Source organism: Microtus oregoni, unplaced genomic scaffold (genome assembly GCF_018167655.1).
Source record: "Microtus oregoni isolate MIOR12 unplaced genomic scaffold, Mior012 000053F_ref0000044, whole genome shotgun sequence".
In the NCBI taxonomy this organism is placed as follows: Eukaryota; Metazoa; Chordata; class Mammalia; order Rodentia; family Cricetidae; genus Microtus; species Microtus oregoni.
In genome coordinates, this window is record NW_024543829.1 from 570162 (window position 1) to 580000 (window position 9839).

Genomic DNA, 9839 nt, shown 5'->3' on the forward strand with positions numbered 1-9839 from the left:
GGCAACTCTCACTTCCCTTAATAATTAGGTAAGAAAGTTTTAAAAACGAGAAAACTAAACATATTTGATAAAGGATTCCATATTTGATTAAATTTTCATGCAGTTATGAGTCTAGTCTTTTATGTAACCCTAGTAATTCTTTTTAAAGTTATTAGGTGCTCATGAAGGCATCAAATGTAGGAACAACGTCTGAAAACCAGATTGCGTGAGTTCCTCATTTAGCACTTCAGGTAGCTGCTGGAAAACAGCGTCTGTAACCAGAAGTTGCAGCATTTTCTTCTTTTCTTAGAAGTCTGCGTGTGACTGAACAATTTTTAGAGGTGATGAAGCTGGACTCTTATAAAATTCTAGATATGATTGCCAAATTCTCATTTGTAAATGAGAAGACTTGACGTATGGTGGGTATCAGCTAATGGCCTGAGGTCCCAAAACATTGAACCCCATTTGGAAACAATTGCTTTAGACTGTCCATTAGTCTATTGGAATAAACTCATTTAAATGAGTGAGTACTGGCCCCCATAATTTCTCTCCTTCAGTAATCAGTAAGTAGTCTGAAAAGATCTTTCCCTCCTCTCTGAATACAGGAGTAACTTGGGGAATATAACTTCATTGGGATTTACTAGATTACCATGACACGGTTGAGACTCTGAACATACAATCATATTTCTTCAAATAACCTCATTATGAAATTCACTTACTTATTGCCATTACATTTTGTTCTTTTGGTGAAGCACGTATACACATGAAGTTTAGGATCATAGTTACTTAGTGAAAATGAGAAAGGCCAAAAATATTAGAGAGAGGTAAAAAGGGAACTTCTAATTTAGTCATAGTTTTTTTTATTTTCATTCATGTTGTTTGTTTTAGCTTAAAATTATTTCTATTGCTTTATGTTCAAAAAGAATCCCCAATTTAATTGACTCAGAGGACATAAAACATACATCTTTCTGTGTTTATCTGTAGGCAATAAGTAAGCATTTTCTGACCTTCAAAATCATAAGTTCCAGAATATAGAATGGGTGGGTAGTTTTAATTGTAGCCTGAAACAGCTGTGCTGCGCGATTTCCCCCTTTTCTTGAAGTTGGTGGATACCATGCACTCATAATAGTACTTAAAGGCAAGTTTCAGAGTGATGGAGGCCTGTGGAAAACAGCTAGACTGAAATTGTCTGAACCATGCAAGTATTGATTGAGGTGAGTGATGGCACAAAAAGACAGTTGGTTCAGGTGTTCACCAGTTCCCAAAACCTTCATGGGATGCCTGCCATGGGAACGAAACATTGTTGTTGCTGAGGACACAGACATGAAAAACACAGTTCCACAAGGGACATCTAGCCTTTAGAGGAAAGATATTGTGGTAAACAGATAATTATAATATGGATGATTGATTTCCTGAAGTATATCTAGTGGGCTACCATCTTTTCTATTTATCTATCATCTGTCTTTCTACTTCCTTAATTATCTTTATGTCTGTGTTATGTTTTGCCCCTCTCCATCCGTATATCTATCTGCTATCCTTTGTACATATAAATCATTTGTTTATGTATGGAAAACTCTGTTTTATAGAGGTCTCAATAAATGCTACAGTAAAATTAATTATTCAAGCCTGCAGCTCCAGGCATTTTCTTGTATTTAAACACAAAGGGAAGATTTTACCAGGATTCCATTTTCATAATCATAACTCTTATGTGTCTGACTGTGAAACCTTCTATGAAACTTTTAAGGAAAATTGCTAATCTCTGTACTATTGTCGTAATAAGTAAATTTTTGCACATTGCTATAACTTTTGACGACATTTAAATTATTTTTCCTATATGTGGCATTATTGGGCATCACCTTTAGATGAACACATTCATGTCTCTTACACATATGTAAAAACACAAGCCTTAGGATACAGCAGATGGTATAAAAGGAGTTGGCAATGGTTTAAATTAGTGGATCTTACAAAGATGTTGTCAAGGGAAGGTTAATTTCCCTCGCTGCTTCTTAGATTTTTTTCCTTTGAATAAAAGAAAGTTGGGGATTACAATATTGAGTATTGTGGTCTTGGTTAAAAGTTGATATGCTTGTAAATCTTAATTCTAATGGGGAAAGAGAAAGATTTTGAAGTTACTAAGTCTTATGAGGGACTGATTTGGTGATCCTCATGCACAAGTGATATTGCTATAATCTCACAACAAAATTCTAAAATAACCATTTATGTATATAGTAAATATGATTAGTATTATGTTCAGTATGTGAAAATATAATTAAAATACTCATGTATTGCTCAGATATTTTAAACTCTGGAGTTGTATATGAAATCTGCATGTGTTTTGTGTGTGTGTCTGTGTGTCTGTGTGTGTGTGTGTGTCTGTGTGTGTGTGTGTTTGTGTGTGTGAATGTGAGTATGCACACATGTTTTGAGACTCATTCTCACTATGTATCCCTCCTTAGTCTGGACTTCTCTATAGATCATGCTAGCCTCGATCTTGCAGCCATTTCTCTTCTTCTCCATCGTAAGGGCTAGGATTGCAGGCTTGTCCCACCTCTTTTATGGTAAGAAGCAAAAAACTTTAAGTTAGTTTTAGTTAAAAACTGTAATGTGAAATATGTGCTTCACACTGAGGGGTGGGTGTATGTATATATGCATGCACATGTATGTATGGTATTTATGTACTGAATAAACTATAAATGAAAGTTATATTTTAAATAAGGAAAATATTTTATCCCATCATAAATTTAACTACATTTAATTGAATACCATAACTTTTAACTGGTAGGCTTTTTATTTACTAATCAACTATTTATTGAATGGCAATATCCAATCTGACAATATTGAGGATATTTGAAACGTATCAGTAAGTAAGATCCTAAAGACCCCCATGTTCAGTAGTTTTCTGTTAATTTAATAATACACGAGAAAAAAATCTATAATCAGTGTGAGACAAATGTTTTCCTCAACAAGAAATTCATGGTATTAATGAAATTCATTTTCAATCAAGTATTTTATTTTGCAATACATGTATCATATTAAAATATATCTGTATGTGATTGGTCACTCAGTAATTTTTCATGGAGTTTACTACACTACATAGATGTGACTATATTTATTTGTAAGACTCAGTGTGGCAAAGGCCCAAACCTTAGAGGCCTGTGGCTATCTTTTGCAGTCTGAATTTGATTATGTTCTATATATGAAAAATAGTCAAGGTAACACATGTGATTTCAAAGGATAACTACAATAAAATTAGTGAGCATTCCACACAACTAAATGCCCATGCACAACTGAATTAGGCACTGGAACTTCCACTTCAAACTCTCTAAGTAGGTGCTCTAATTGTCTTTAGGAACCAGAGTTATATTGCCTAACTTTCTCTCCCACCTCTATGCCTCCAGGACATAGTATTAAGGTAAGAATTCTTTCAACCTTCAATGTTCTCCCGTATTTCAAGACAGGTTAAAAATTTAGGTTATCAGTTATCTTCCAAATACCATGGTTCAGAACTTTGGAAGTCAACTGTAACTATCAGTGGTGCAGAATACACGCTCTGCAGGTATGAGTTGGATTATTGTAAAAAAAAGCCTGAAGTCATGTGAGCAAGAGATACTTTAAAACTGTGAGTAGGTACTGATTTGGACCAAAAAAAAAAATCTTGTAGAGGTTTGAAAGATATTTTAAAAAATCAATGTCAATAAATTAATAGTGTTTCTCTCAGAGAAATGTTATAAGACTCTTACTTTCTTGGAGCTAAAGGTTGAGCCAGAAAATACAGAACTAAATATTGAAGGCCCTGTTTTTAAGACTTTGAGGTTTCCTTTCCCTTTCATCATGATGTATAAAAAGAAGAAAATACAGAGCAGACAAATCCTATTCACAGAAGTTGATGTGAGTTTTTTATACAAACAAATCACGATGTGATCATTGGATGTTGAATTTGATGTAGCCCTTTCATCAAACTTTAGTGTTTAATTCTTGATTCTCCTCTATATAATCTGTAAAATAACATAATATCATAAAATACATTTCCAGGTAAACTTTTTGTGATATCTGTACATACTCAGCCTGGCCTTCAGTTTTTATTGATGGAATTAGAAATGCCTTTGAGTGAAATGTATGGGTCTGTGTATATTCACACTGTATTTTAACCATCGGTATCATATTTTAAAAATTATATATGGAATTTATTAGTTATAATTTTAAAAAAACTGGAATTAATATTTAATTTTTTGATCTGCAGTAATATATTTTTTAAATATTTTGAAAGTTCATATTTTGTACAGAAGTTTTCAATCTTTTTTAAATGATTTCAAACTTTATACAGAGTGATAAATATCTGCCATTATTAACAAGACTCAGCCTTATGTGTTAAGCTGATTGTTGTTTGTATGTTTGTTTTGTGTATGTGTCTGAGTGTGTATGTCACATACTGTGGGAGCCCTTGGAGGCCTGAAGTGGGTATTAGACCTTTTAGAGATATTTGTAAGCTACCAGACAAGGATACTTGAACAAAACTCGTGTTCACTCAAAGAATAGAAAGTGCTCTTCACTGCTGAGCCCCCTCCCACCAGCCCAAGCTTGCTTTTTAATAGAGTCTCACTGTTTTACCCAAGCTGTCTTTTTACCTCATCCTTCTGACGCTGCATCTGGAGTGATGGGATTCACAGCCATGTTTCACCATGTCAGGCCAATGTGCTGTTCTTTTAAACTAACTTCATCACAGTTTTGTCTTTGCTGTCTGACAGTTGGGCTTATTTTTGTTTTTAAAAATATTCAAAATTTAGTCATTGGGAGAATCACTTTTTTCCCTTCTGTGTATCCGGATAGATTCAGCCTCTCTTTTCTTTCTTTTGTTAGTTTGTTTTCCTTTTGTTTTGTTGTTCTCATACATAACATCCAAAGTTTCCCCTACCTCTTCTTTTCTCAGTCCCCACCACATCCTCTCTTATCCTCCATATCCAGTCCTCCTGTGTCTCCCTTTGGGGAAAAAAAAAAGAAAAGAAAAAAAGAGCAGGCCTCCCCAGGATATCAACAAAGCATGCCATAAAAAGTTACAATAAGACTAAGCCATAAACTTTTGTATTAAGGCTGAAGGAGGCAACCATGTTCGAGGAAATGGGTTCCAAGTGCAGGCAAAAGAGTCAGAGACATCCTCTGTTCCCACTGGTAGGAGTCAGAAAAGAACACCAAGCTACAAAACCATGAGGTCTGTGCAGCGGACTTAGATCAGAGCCACAAAGGGCTGCCTCAGTCCCTGTTGGCCTCTATGAGCCCTGCTCAGTCTATTCTGTGGACTACGTTCTTGTTGTCCTGGTATCCTTGACCCCTCTGTCTCCGACAATACTTCCTCCCCCTCTTCTCTGAGATTTCTCTTGCCCTGCCTTGTGTTTCTCAGCCTCTAATTGTTGTGTAGCTCCTTATTGAGAGTACTGTAAGAAAACCTTAGAACCGTCAATCTCATGGACTAATCCAAGGCTCATAACCAAAAAGTTTTAAAATTAAAATGGTGCTTATTTTAGCTAGTAAATGTAGAAACACGGAATAGGTGTTAAGTTTTTCGTCATAAAATGCACAATTGTTTTTGAGGAATTAGTGTCAAAATTTGTGATGCATTCCAGAGAGCATTCTCTTGCATCCAAATAAGCAAGCTGTGACAAGTATGCCCAGTTCTATGCTCCTGTTGAAACCCAGCCAGAGAAGAAACGTGACAGTATTCTTGTCCGCTAAGCAACTGGAGGGAGGGGTCCACAGCTTCCAGCGGTCTGCCATGCTGGACCTATGCTGGTTCTGAGCTTGCTGTTCCAGATCAATTTGCTGTGGTGGATGCCGTACTACTTGTGTTGTGGGCTCTAGAAATAAACAATTACTCCTCTTCTTAGTCACAGCTCAGTTTTCTCTAATAATGCTCTTCTCATTCAATTAAAAAGAACACCAATACTCATTGGCTTCATAGCTGTTCACCCGGATGGGATCGGCAGCAAGAAACATAGACCTCCACCTTGGTGCATGACAGACGGCCACCCTCTCTCCTCTAGGCCGGCTTGCCCAGCAATTGATTTCATCATTTCAAGTTATTAGTGACAACAAATAGGTTTGTGGTAGTGAAGGACATTACACCAATGAATGGCACCTCCTTCACTTTAGATCTCCTGAAAGAGAGGTCCAGATCTGAATATACTTTCTTCCAGTTACAAAGCAGTTTCTCTGAGGCCACGAGCATTGCTTCTATTTCAGGCACACTCTAAACAATCTGAGCTAACAGCCTCCGTTGAGTCATTCTTTTATCTACCAGATATCTGTATCCCGAGGGAAGCTCCGCTTTGACTGGCTCTTCAGTTTCCTCTCTCTCTCTCTCTCTCTCTCTCTCTCTCTCTCTCTCTCTCTCTCTCACACACACACACACACACACACACACACACACACACGCAGTCACTGCATATCAGGGTTGAAGAGGAACTTCAGAGTCATATGAATTAATATCCTGCCAAATTCCCCTTCCGTTGAGCCCCTCCTTTCAGCCGACTCATCGCTTCTGCCTAGTCATCCTCCAGGACTTTCCTGAGGGACTCTGCGTTTCGCTTCTTCAGTTCACAGTCCTCACTTAAACCACGGCTTCACATGCCCAGCACACAAACAAAATGTCTCGCTCAAACTCTGCTGTTGTTGACCGCGTTTTCAGAATACAAAGCAAGGGTGGCAAAATGACTCAGCGGGAAATGCACTTACTGCCAAGCCAGATAGTTTGAGTGTAACCCCTGGGATCCATTGTGATGGAGGGCAAGAGCACATGCCCTCAAGTTGTTCTGATCCTCATGGTGGCAAGGGTGAACATTCACAAATACACACAAAATAAATAAAATGTCATAAATTGATTTAAATCAACAGCAGTTCTCCACTATAACTTGCTTTATCTTGTTAAAGTGAGGACTTTGATCATGAATAAATAATAAGTCCAACTTCTTGTCCCAGATGAAAATGTCTATAACGCTACTCCATGCTTGTTTGTTTATATCTGCTAAGTATTTCACAGAAGTATAAGGATAAGGTATCTTTCTGGGTGTGGATTCAGATGGGAATTAAGGGAGGGAAACCATATTCAGAATAGAGTGTATTAAGTCAATTTTAGCTAAAAGAAAAATAAAATTTTCTAAAGGTATTTTTCTTTTCACAAATACCTTAGGTCATTTTATATCATGGTTTCCAGGTCTTTCCATGTTGTAGCATGCATTAGAATTCTCTTCCCCTTTAAAAGATGAATAATAGTCTATTATATGCATGTAATAATTTGCTCATCCATCCATAGATAGACATACTTGCCTATTATTTACATAATCAGCTTTTCCTATAATCAATCCTCCTTCTGGAATATACTTTTTATTTTGTAAGTCTTAGGACAGTAGTGTTTTTATGGATTTTGTATTCTCTACATCATTTATTTCAATTATTGACTTATTTTTTTCATACTAGAACTTAGCCATGAAATTTTGACCACTTTTTTGACTGTTTAGTTTCTATTTAATCTGAAAGGTGATAGACTCTTGAAGAATGCACTGCTTTTCTTTACCCAGAAATATCTAATCTAAACCATCACGAAATAAGAAGACAAAATTCTAAATCTTAAAGGGGGAAAGACCTAGAAAACATTGTAACTTAATTCAAAGTCATCAAGGATTGATTATGTTTTCCAAGGTTCTCTATAGAATGCCAGATTTTTCACCTTGAAAAGTTCTAATTAGTTATGTATTTGTCATGCATTATGATCAGTATAAGAACACAATTTTCTCTTTCAGAGAAAAGCTATATGGCATAGGCAAAAGAAAAAAGAGAAAAAGGAAAGAAAAAAAAGTCTGACTTTAGAGAAAACAGAAAGATTCTTGTTTATATATGGAATTGTCTATTACTAGGTGTATTACCTAGAATTTCTACCTTATATCAAAACCTAGGAAGTTAGTTCATATCCTCTATTTAAGTTTGTAAATAAGTCATTGATATTGGTCAGCAAGTCTTCTAAACACTACTATTTGCGTGAGTCCAGTAGAGTACTGAGATGTCTCCCACCAGAGAGTCATGTGATGTTTTAACAAACAGTTTTGTTGGTATTGATAATTTGGAATATGTAGAAATGAAACAGATAAATTAAGAATTGGCATACAATCATAAATTGTAGCTTCTGTTATTGAGGTACAGGCTAAACTCAGCACTTCAAAAAAAAAAAACATGAATAAGCTCTTGCTATTAAATGGCAATTTCCAAGACAATCTAGATAAAAGGTCTTGCCCAGGTAACATCAGACATTCTGTATGGAATTAAGGCCCAGTATAGACAGTGCTGTTCCCCGAGACTTCACACAGTTATTTAACATTGTTCAGCCTTTGAAGTCCATTGAAGTTCTTTCTAGTAGTAGGCAATAATGACCCATTTGTAGTACAACAGCACACCAGTGAATAGTTTTCGTCAAGTTAGACAAAACAAAACAAAAAAAATTGTCTTATAACCTTTCAAAATATAGGTACTTATAAAAATCAAAGAAGAGTTTTATGCATGTTAAATGACTCATGTTTATCTATACTTACACAAACACACGCAGAGACACACACACTATAATAAGGAGGGCACCTTAAACTCCAAAATTAATTTTGAGTTTTTTGGAAGCATTACAAAAAAAATGGAGATGTGGTCATGTTTAATTTTGACAAGATGTTATAGTTTTTATAAAGAAAATCGGGATTGGTGACCTGGGTTTGATCCCTGGGACCTAGATGTTAGAAAAAGAAAAATGACTCCTGAGAGCTGTCCTCAGGCCTTCATGTGTGAGCCAAGGCATGTGTACCCTCACACGCCTACTTGAATCTAATAAATCAAAAATAATAAATAAAATGTAATAAAACAATTTCAAAGAAAAAATAGAATCCACAGAGCATGTGAAAACCTAAGGCTCATATACCATATCACTCTCTTCTCCACAAGCCGTCCTGTTAGCAATATAAAGAATGTGTATATTAGGATAAACTTGAAATTATGTACTCTTAAAATGATAAATAAAAGCTTTGAACGGTACTGTGTAGATTTGCATTGCATACATTGTGCTAATGTATGGGATACTAGATCTTTTAATGTCCTTTAATACATTGGAACACTTCTTTGACAGGATCCTCTAAGACAGGAGTGGCGGCACATGTCTTTAATTCTTTGGTCTATACAGTGAACTCCAGGACAGCCAGGGTATAGAGTAAGACTATGTGCTTGTCTTGTCTGTCAATCTCCTCTCTCTCTCCCTCTCTCTCCCTCTCTCTCTCTCTCTCTCTCTCTCTCTCTCTCTCTCTCTCTCTCTCTGTGTGTGTGTGTGTGTGTATTCTCCAGTTCCAATAATTCTGAAAATGTAATAAAGATTATATGAAATTTAACAATAGTATGAACAGAAGTATTTTATAAGACTTACAAACAAATCATTCCATCAAAATCAATGGTGATGGTATCTGTCATTGATATTAATCAAGTATCACTGTCTTTTGCTCTGCGGAGAATAGTAAATAATAAAGCATATCATCACTGCATCAGTGTGAATCCTGATGAAAGAACTGGTGGTTCAAATTCTCTCGACAAATGAAATATGTCCAAACAACTTACACACAAGGGAGCTGGTTCTACATAAAAACCCCAAACTTGAAAATCTTAAAAGAAAATAGCAGCATCGTAAAAACACAGTGGTACAACTGGAATAATTTAAAACATTCCTAGGTAATTATTTGAATCTTCTTAGACCAGCCGATTTGAATGCCTGTATCCAGGGTGATATTCAAAATATTGAGTAGCCAGCATGGCAGAGGCTGACAAGCCCTAGCAGGACATGGTGTGTAATG

At 36.0% G+C, this 9839-nt stretch overlaps 1 protein-coding gene across 1 annotated transcript in view; it reads left to right on the plus strand.

The window, feature by feature from the left end:
• Trps1 (transcriptional repressor GATA binding 1) overlaps positions 1-9839 on the plus strand; it is a 236307-nt gene that overhangs the window by 181835 nt on the left and 44633 nt on the right. The window lies entirely within an intron of this gene.